This window comes from Pogona vitticeps, chromosome 1 (genome assembly GCF_051106095.1).
Source record: "Pogona vitticeps strain Pit_001003342236 chromosome 1, PviZW2.1, whole genome shotgun sequence".
Lineage (NCBI taxonomy): Eukaryota > Metazoa > Chordata > Lepidosauria > Squamata > Agamidae > Pogona > Pogona vitticeps.
The window spans coordinates 315,702,933-315,713,877 of record NC_135783.1 but is presented as its reverse complement, the minus strand read 5'-3'; positions in this window follow the sequence as shown (position 1 = coordinate 315,713,877).

Here is a 10,945-nt window from a genome sequence, read left to right as displayed (position 1 = left end):
GGAATGCTGTAGCTGCAGGCTGCATTGAAGGATCAGAGTCAGAGTCAGCAACCTGGGAGGAAATTGAACAGATGCCATCAGTGGAAACCACCAGATGGAGGGAAGCTGCAAGAGAAGAGAGAGACGCACTAGACTAGAGTCAGATGTGGACCCTGACAAATTGCCACCAAGAAAGAAATCCACTGGGTATAAGTGAGTATTCAAGGTGAAACAGGGTGCAGAATGAGAAGTGGAACATTACAAGGCAAGACTGGTGGAGAGTGAAGCTCTGTCAAACAACAGCAAGTATAGAACAGCTATAGGAAAGCTTTTATACCTAACTGCTACTACTAGACTTGACATAGCTATTGCTGTAGGGATAAAAAGCAGAAAGGTTAGTTCCCCAACACGGGACAATTGGACAGCTGTCAAAGGAGTAGCTAGATACTTGAAAGGAACTATAGACTTCAAGCTGAGCCTGCCAGCCAGCAAAAACCACTGTTATCTCTGCAGTGGGAGAGTGAACCATCTGGAATATCCCCTCTCTCAGGCAGGTCATGCATGCCAAGGTGTTTGGTGCATGCATTCATCTTCTCACATTGTGACAGTTGGACACAGCTCTGGTTGTCTTCCATCAGCTGGATTGGCTGGATTCATCTCTTCCAAAGCCATTTGGCAGGTTTTCTAGCCATAGTTCTCTGCATGCTCCTGCTGTAGCAATGAACTCTGATACTCTGGAAGACAAAGCTACAATATCTTTGCGAAGGCTTTCACGGCCGGGATCTAATGGTTGTTGTGGGTTTTTCGGGCTCTTTGGCCGTGTTCTGAAGGTTGTTCTTCCTAATGTTTCACCAGTCTCTGTGGCCGGCGTCTTCAGAGGACAGCACTTTGTCCTCAGAGGACACACACCAGAGCACAGAGTGCTGTCCTCTGAAGATGCCGGCCACAGAGACTGGCGAAACATTAGGAAGAACAACCTTCAGAACACGGCCAAAGAGCCCGAAAAACCCAGAACAACCACTACAATATCTTCTTTATGACTAGCCCTTGAAATAGGCCCATCACCATAGATACACAGGAATCCACTGGTTGACTTAAAAGTCTGTGCTATCTGCCCAGTCTGCATCTGTGAACCCTATAAGCTTATGGATATTCTGACAAAGCATCTACCAAGAAATTGCTTTGAGAATCTGCAAAGCAGGCTGAGACTTAAGAGTTCTTGCATGGAAGCCTGAGAAGGGGTTTGGAGCAATTTTGCATCCACTAACACCGGGTTTAAGTGAGAGAGGTCTTTACAGCCTGATGTGATTGTTATTTTTCACTAACTTGATTGGTAGAGTTGTTTTCCTCACACTTGGACCTTGAGGCAAGCCCCCACCTCTTTCTGTTTGCTTGCTTGCTTCCATTGTTTTGTTCCTCTAATAATCCATGTCTTCTGTGTGCTGGAGACTAAATTTTTCTTCTGACTGTAATGACAGATGGTAACTGTAAGTAAATATACCTTTTTTTCTACTAAGTAATTTTATCATACAAAGTGCTAGGTTGTGTATCAAAGAAACCATGGAATGGGGGGCTGATAAGAGTAAGCTGATATTTCCATGTTTCTATGGTGGTGGTGGTGTTTTTTCTTCTTCTACCTCATACTCTGCTAACTAAAAGGAATAATCTAAATTTTATAACCATGTCACTGTGCCTGGTCCAGTGAACCTTAGCCCTGAAGGACCAGAAATGTATTTATTTATATAAAATATTTTAACCCTGCCATAATCCTTTAAAAGGACCCAAGGAGGCTTACAGTTTTTAAAGATAAAAACAATAAGTATACAAAGTGGCCTATATCATTAAAAGACAACATTAAAGCTAAAAACAATAAGTATGCAAATGTTACAGAACAAATACCACTCTGAGAAATGAAAAAAATAAGTAACACTAAAAACACAGCAAAAGCAGTAATTGATAGCAATCCATCTACAAATCCCACTCAAGACGTTTAATCCGAGAATGATGAAACAAGAGTCCTACACCTTTTGAGGGTACCAGTATGTGGAAGGCCGCACTGTGCTACTTCAGGGTGACGCCTTTGGTTTCCCTCAGGACTTAACCAAGGAATCTGTATCTCCTACAATGTTGAATGTACACTGTGTGTGGGAGGGGGAACACACGTCATCTTGCTGGTGTGCATGAGGAAGCAGCCCTCTTTCTGACTACCTCTCAAGTCATTTTATTCAACACAGAGAACAATACTTTTATTTCCTTTTGGTTCATAGAAATCCCCCATTCAGTCAACAGCTTTCTGACTCCCACCAATCTGATTCTAAAGACCTTGGGGAAAGCTATCTCTGGGGCCTGTGTCTCATGGGCAAATGAACGTTCGGAGCTCAGCTGACCTGTTAAATGACACATGACTCACCCTTGCCCCTAAATGGAAATCAAGATTAATAATGCCAGAATTAGTTACTTCAGAATGCGCAAGTGTCTTCCTCCTTCCTTCCCATCACTCGGAGACAGAAAAGTCATTCGTTCTGAGTTTATAAGCTCACAGCCAACAATGCCCTTTCAGAGCTTTTATGGTGATTTTTGAATTACATTGTTTAACACTAAACTATTAGTCATTTTCCCACTGTTGAGGCTTTTGCTATTATTAAAGTGATGGGAAGAAGAGAAAGGTTATTATTCACAATTCTTACTCAAATTGTGCTGGGGAAATTAGTAGGAGTTCTCAGCTCTTAGTAGGAGTTCTCAGCTCAGAGTGGAGAGGCTTTCCTTAAAAAAAAAAAAGCTGATGTCTCGATTAGGCCAGTTTGGAATATATACTTCCTTGGCTCTGTGGGTCCAAAAGTATGCCTAAGCTGCTCACCTCATCCTTCATGGAAAGAGTGGCTCCCCCAAAAAGACAGGGAGGCACCCAGACCACAGATACCAGAGGCCCCCACGCGCAGGACTTCCATCTTATCTGGATTCAGCCTCAGTCTGTTTTCCCTCATCCTCAAGCAGAAGGTTGAATGCCATGGCAAATTGTGTTATTTACCCCATGGAAAAGGCCCCATGATGCTGCTCCTGCTGTTTCCAGCCCACACATCTCACTGCACTACTGCAGCCCTGCTCCTCCTCTCTGGCTTGCCTGTTTGTTTACTTGCACAATTTTTCCTTCTCACCACCTGATCTCTCTCTAGCATCAGACCCTGATGACTCTACTCAGAACTGTCAGGACCAGGCCCCCTGATCCTTTTTCTCAGGACAGGGAGGGAAGCAAAGGGGATGACGTGGGGGGGGCAACAGAGGCAGGTCTAACAAGGCAAACCAGGCATTGCCCTCCTCTGAGATCCTCAAGCAACCCCTTCCTGCCTGCTTCCTTGCAGGGGTAGAAGCTCAGCGCTGCACCTCTGTTCCTTTCCTGCTAAACTTTGAGTCCCCCAGTCTGTGTGGTCAGGTGGACAGAAGGATAAATGAATGTGGGAGTAGGGATACGCTTGAATAAGTCAACTGTCCAGATTTGACAACAGAGACACAGAGGGAAGCAGCAGCAGACAGAAACACTTCTCATTTTAGTGCTTCCCTGTGTAATGAATACACAGGAAAGAGAGAATGTCTCAGTGAATGACTGCCTCTGTGTGTAAATGTGCATGTATGGATGCTTGCTTTCTTGCCTGCATGTACACATTTATGCATTCATATGCAAATGTCTGCTTTTGCTCCAGCTCTTATTATCCTTGGCTCCACACACACACAACCACTGTCTGCATGTCTTCTGCACCACCAACCACGATGGGCACCACCAGCCATAGAGGGGCATGCCATGTGTGTGATGGAGTTGAAGCGGTATGGGATATGTAGTCAGAAAAATGTAAGATGGAATCAGACAGGTTCTGCGTGAAGATGATTTGAGAGACATTGGAATGTGTTTTTCTAAGTGCTAGGAGAGTGTTTTTCTGACGACCGGTACAGCATGGGTCGAGATAAAGCTGAAGGTCGGACAAGGAGCCCGTGAAAGACTCAACATTCTGAGTTAATAGGAGAAAAGATAAAACACCTGGATTTTCATGGGAATTGAGGGAGGAGGAAAATGTTATAGCCCCTTGAGCCTATTGGTTAACAGCCATGAAGTGTCAAGAAGAAGGGACGAGTTAGAGAATGTAGAAAATGGACAATGGGTTATGTGGAAGAAGTTCGGAAGTTCTATTCCATGATGATGGGAGAAAAGAAGAACTTGATGGTTTGAGTACTGTATGTGGCTTGAAGGAGAAAGAATGTAAGTGGAGAGAAAGAAGGAGGTGGGCCTAGCTTAGTAGTGTTTTTATTATTTTAATGGGGATTAGTTATTTTATTTAACTGTAATGATCTTTGAATATGTTCTTTATGCTAAAGCTTGAAGAGTATAAATTGATTCGATGAAACTCTATTTTTCTATTAAAAAGTTATTATAAAAATCCTTGCAAAGGACTGGTCTCTTGAACAGCAGGGTCTGGCTAAATCCAGGGAGTGGAGAGGGCCACAAACTAGCTATCTAACTGAGCTGTTGTGAGTTCTAAGGAATCCCAAAGACCATGTGTCTATACTTACAAAATACTGGGTAAAAGTGTTCTTTTGAGGTCAGACTTGTTCAAGGGGCTTACACTACGCACTGCTGAGGTCTTGGACTTGCCTCAGCGCAAAGGTGGTAGGTAAGCGGCCTGTTGAACTCTCTGACCGAGTGCTAAGCGCTCCTTAGGGGGGCTTGGGCACCACAGGAGTCGTCTGTGGTGCCCCTGTGGCTCACCAAGGAGTAAGGTAGGCAAGGGGCGCATGGTACATACATGAGGGGCAAAACTGCAAAAATGGGAGCAACATACTTGCCTCTCCTGCATCGAGTGACAAGAGACCTTGGGCCACAACTGAGTGACATAAACCACCATCCAGTGAGCACAGCATTGAACTGAAATGGGGATGCATGTTCAAATCGTCTCTCTTGCAGTTGAGCCTCTGCTCATGACCTGAGTTTGATCCTGACGGGTTCAGGTAGCTGAGTCAAGGTTGAGTCAATCTTCCTTTCTTCTGAGATGGGCAAACTGAGTACTGTATCTAGTTCAGTGGGAGGGTAATGTGCAGCCTCTAAACTGCTCAGAAAGTGCTCTAGTACCATGTGGCAGTATATAAGTTGAAACAACAATAGTAATGTTTCTCAACCTACAAGTAAGGCAGTCCTGGGTGGAAGGTTTCTTCTCCTCAATGCAGCCAGACTTTGGAGTTCTAGTACTGTATATTCATTTCAGGAATGCCAGGAAAACCTCAGCAGCCGGTTCTCCCACTGTACTACAGCCTTGCCTTTTCCATGCATTTAATTACTCTACTGTTCCTTTGAGCCCACACCCTTCCCACGGGAGGGACTGACAGCCTCATTGAGCATCTGCTAGTTAATTCCATGGTGTGATTTTAAAGGCATCTGCCAAACCCAAGCAAACATAATTAGCATGCTGGCTCCTACATAAGAGTGTTTATGCGAGTATCAGAAATGGATCTTTTGTTTCCCATAATCAGATTTGGCAGAGGCAATGAGAACTGTCCAGTTTGTTGTATAATTTGTTAGTGTTTAAGAAGTTAGTTTCTTTTCACAAAAAGCTTAGAAAAGTTAAGTTTTCAGATTACAACCCCAGAACACCTCAGCCTATATTGCCATCCCACTGGCACCCTACTTGTTGTATGCCAGATATCAGTATACCACGAGCTTCTATGATGTTTCATTGTATGACAGAAACACCAATTCTGGTTCAGAAAGAGACAAATGATGGAACAAAAGATTTAGATTAAGAAATGCCATCTAGAAAATTCTGAACATAGTACTCTGTCACTTATATTCTTATTGATTGCTCATTATTGCAATTCCAATGTTAACAGAAATATGCATAATATTACTCCTGCACAACTGACCAAATAACTGAAGCGGTAAGACTGACATTGTTGTTGTTGTTTTAATTTACTGTGTTAGATATTTATTATTTATGGGAGGACATAAATTTGCAAACTTTTTCTGGGGAGCCTTAAATTTATTAGTTTATAGAATTTATTCAAAAACACAAAAGTGTCAGAATAGGAGATCAATGTGTCAAGATCATGCCAGGTCAAAGGAAATTAACTACATCATACTTTATTCATTTTCATCATCATTGTTAGAAAAAAAATGTACAGCTTGATCGGGTTAGCTGATGTGTTGCAATAAAACGGTTTCTGATACTGTGGTGTAACTAAGGGTGGCCAAGGTTAATTTCGTTCACATGGCAACAAACATAGATTTGGCATGAAGTATGTACTAGGGAGCCACTCCAAGCCCCAGGTTTTGCATGAGTGCAACTATACAATTAGTGCAGACTCCAGATTTTGGGAAGCCTTAGGGATTATGTTCTCTGTTTCCCTCATTTCTTCTCCTTGCTACTGACATGTTTGCCCATTAACTGCCCATTTTCCCTCTGGGCCCATTTGTCAGCCTCCAAAGAGACAAGGGGGATGAATCTAGTGAAGGATTACAACTCCTCCTTCGTTTCTTCATTGCATATTTGCTTGAAGAATCATAGAACTGTACAATTGGAAGGGACCTAATTGAACCCCCTTGACAACCTGCAGCAAAAGCAGGGGTATCCGGTCTTTATTTAAAAACCTCCAACAAAGGAGAGTCCACCCCTTTCCAAATTATTCCATTCTGTGGTTGAAAAGTTGTTTTCATCAGGACGTCTTCCTGATGTTAAATTCTCTCCTTTTTGTATTTTACATCCAATGGTTCAGGTCCTCTAGAGCAGGGGAAAACAAACTCTGTGATAGTGCTTCAGATGTCTGAAGAAGGCTATAGGATTGCCTCCTAGACTTCTCTTCTCTAGGCTACATGCCCTCAATTGTTCCTTACAGAAGTTGGTGGTTTCCAGATCTTTTACCAATGTGATCACCATCCTGTGGATACATTCCAGCCTGTTGAGAAGGTAGGTAAACAAAGTGAAGAAGAGGACAAGGAGCAGGAGTGGATAGCTCCGGGTGTTTGGAATCTGATCCCTTTTTAGATGCAGGCCTCCACATATGTCTGAAAATATTGACTACTGATGCTAGCCCTGTAGATCATTATCTATGTTTTCAGACACACATCTGTCCCTGCCCTACACTCTATTTTTTTAAGTGTGTGTGTACAGCATTCCCAATAGGACATGCAAGGATAACAACTTGACAATGATTTAAGAACAACAAAGATAGATGCTGGGGCTAGTCTACTAGGAATCCACGAACATTAGCCTAAAACTGCTTTTAAAAACAATGTGTTGACTGGCTGTCCTTACTTGACAGTGAGGAATACCCCAACTCAAATTAGGTTTATGGATTAGAAACTGATCTGTTCGAAAGACTAATCAGAAGGAGAGTTCAACTTATTGCAAGCTATTCAATATTTGTCTGATTAAGAAGGTGCTGCATCATTTCTAAAAGACAGCCTCAAGCTGCAGGGAACAGTTTATAGCTGCTTATCATTAGTATAACCCATGTTTTTTTTTTCCTTTCATGAAAAGCAGCTACAGAGGTGAAGTGATTTAAGTTTAGGGTTGAGACTGTGCTAAGGCAAAGGCCTAGAATCTTGTAATCCAGATCAGAGAGAGAGAGAGAGAGAGAGAGAATGCATTGTTTCTGTCTTAAGTTTGCAGCCACATACCTTACTTTAAGAAAGACAGTTCTCTGTTTGAAAGCAGCATCTATTTGAAGGATTAAACTAGTTCAAATCCAGTTTAAAGAGGAAAGATCATTAGAAGAGAGAACAGCAGCGATCTTAAAGGTGCCGATCAAGACTTGACTCCTGGACTATAGTCAACAACGTATAGGTATCATTAACAGATTTTCTACCACTTCCTGAATTATCCCTGTGGAAGTCCTTGAAGCTATCACACCTCCACCCTCTGGTGACCACAACAATAAATTGCACCGAGATAATTAAGACTCATCCACACAGTGGTGTTGTTAATTAGTCCTACATTGTTTTGATCATTCTAGGATTTTTTAATTACAGATTTGAATAGATGTTCCCAGTATGCTCTTGGTTGTCCTAGTATCACCTGGAAGTACACATCTGGAATTACTCCCTAATGTCTCACTCCCAACACAGGCTGCCCTTCCCTTTTCCCTGTCTCCCTGCTCTCTCCCCGCCTACCTCACTTTCTCCTCTATTCCCTTCTCATTTTATATGTCCCTGACGTATGGAGGGGTAAAATCATAGAATAATATGGACCCACAATGTGTACAGGATCAGCTAAGAACAACCCAATGCTTGGGTCCATACAAGCAGATCCTCCTCTGGAGCAAATCAGAGTAAGGGAGAACAAAATTGTACCACAATCTGGCAGTATTTTTATTTTTTTAAATCTAGAAAGCAAGATTTTGTGTCTTGCTTTGCCTTTGTTGGTGGACACTAGGATGCTGTACCAGTATTGTGGGTGCAACGAAAGTTAAACAAATGCTCAGAATGAATGGCTCTTATACAGAAGTGAAGTGATTAGCATAGTAGGCTAATCACTTCTGACTGTGAGTGGGAGGATAGTTTTCAGTCTCTCCTTCCTCCAGGTGAGAGGCTATCTGTAGTAGAAACTAGGGTAAGATGGGCTAGAATATCTCTCCTGATACACAGTTTTCACTTGCAGGGAAGTTAATTAATTGATTTTTTGATAGTGTCCCTACCTTTGGCCTGAAATGCCACCATCATCTTGTATTAACACCTGATTCTACAGCAAGAGGAAACTTTGACCCTTTCCATCAACCTCGATGGATTTTTCAGCTTCCCAGCCTGCTCTCCTACATACATTTTGAATCCTTAACTCTGAATTAAAGCTGTTTACAGGAAATCAGTAAGACAAAGCTTTGTTATCCTGGTTTTGAAGTTCTGTTGGCATTTCTTCCAGAATGCTCAGCGCTTACAAGCATGAGCCAAGCTCTCCTCCTGCCCCCATCAAACCCTGAGTGTTTTTATACGTACAGCCAATTTCGTTTGACAGCGGCCGTTGAACAGATGAAACAAGCTTTCAGGCTGTCAAAGGGAGAGCCAAGAAGAAAGTGGATAATGAAATTGTGATGCTTCTAAGGCTGTAAGTCAGGCTAAAGTGGAGGTCCCAGCACAGTGTCTGGCAGAAAGCTTGAGCAGGAAGTCAAATCTGGCAATAACAAAGCTTTTCTGTCAAAGAGACTGGGGCACTGAAACTGGTCTCAAAAGCTGTATAATTAAAAGTGTTGTGTTTAAAAGTGCAGAATGTCCTGACACATCATTTTACAGGACTGTTAGTTATATGTGTGTATCTAAAATTCAATTTGAAAATGACATGTCCTGCCCAAATATAAGACAAGCTACCATTATGTCCTTGGACAACACAAAGATGAATGCTACAGTTACTTCTGCAGAGATTGCTTATATAAATGGAATATAGGGGTCTCACAACACTCAGAAGAGTGAGGGACCATCTCTGTTGTTCCTATAACATCTTTCAACAAGTTTGTCAAATCTGACAGGCAACAAACCCCCCCCCCCTTCTGCAGCACCTAAAACATCCCATTGTCTCTTAAGGGGATGCTCTAGGTATAACAGGATGTGTCAGCAGCTGCCTCCTACACTTTCTAGTCTGTGGTAAAGAAAGTATAATTAGAGCAACAGAAAGAGTGTTATCTCGTAAGTTAAAACTTGAATTGAATCCCTCCCCACCCACCTTACAGAAAAAAGGTGGGTAAAAACTAAAACTGGTAATGAAAGTAGATGACAGCTACATTACTATATTGTTACCATAAAAATAACAGCTAGCCCGTGTTACAACAAGTAATTCTAATGACCCTAGTTTAAGCATGTTTCTTCCAAGATCTACATTTTCATACATTATTTTGCACTTCTAAGGATTAAACATAATGGCCAATATCCTATTGAACTTCCACTGAACAAAAGGTTCCAGCAGAGTAATGAAATGGGATGGTGCTTCTTGTGCATGTATTGCCATTGTGCAAGAGGTGATCTCCATAAAGAAAAGCAATTCTCTGCAAAACATTTTAACAAGCAGTGCAACATGTTACTATGGTGGCAAGACTTTCCACTCCATGGAAGTTCAAGACATAAGAAATTTATTTGTCATTGCACTCACAAGTGGGTGCAACGAAATGAGGTGCTCTTCCCCAAGGTAAAACTGGACACCACTACAAAAAAAAAAAGTTTAAATATACACAACACTCACCATACAAATATAGATACCCCGTTTCTCCCAGCAATTAAAATTCCACCAAAAACTTATGACCCCGCATTTAAACTCAATACTGCACTTGGGTAGAAGCTGTTCTTGAATCTACTTGTCCTTGCTTTCAATACCCTGAATCTCCTTCTCGATGGTAATAATTTAAAGAGCTGATGTCCCAGATGAGAGTAGTCTTTCAGTATGTTAGATATCTTCCTCTTACATCTGATACAATTCTTCCAAAGAGGGGAGTGAACAGCCAATGATGTTTTGGGCCGTCTTAATCACCCTTTGAATTGCCTTTTTCTCTGCCACTGTGCAGCTCGTGAACCATACACAGAAACAGTAGGATAATATGCTCTCAATCGAACTCCGATAAAAGGTGGTTAACAAACTCTCAGTCAATTGTTGTTTTCTAAGAATCCTTAGAAAATACAACCGTTGTTGCGCCTTCCTAATTAACGCAGCGGTGTTTGCACTCCAAGTCAGGTCATTTGTTATGATGGTCCCAAGAAACTTACATTCAACCACCTGTTCCACACAAACTCCATCTATATACAGTGGCTGAATGTCTGCTCTTTTTTTCCTATAGTCCACTATAAATTCCTTGGTTTTTTGGATGTTCAACATGTTTGTACTGAAAGCTAAAACAGAATAAAAAAGTTTTATACCTGCTGCAACCTATCTTTCATAAGCTCTTAACATCCTTATTATCTAATCACCATGAACACAAATCAAAAGTCAAGGACTAGGTTAACAAATATCTC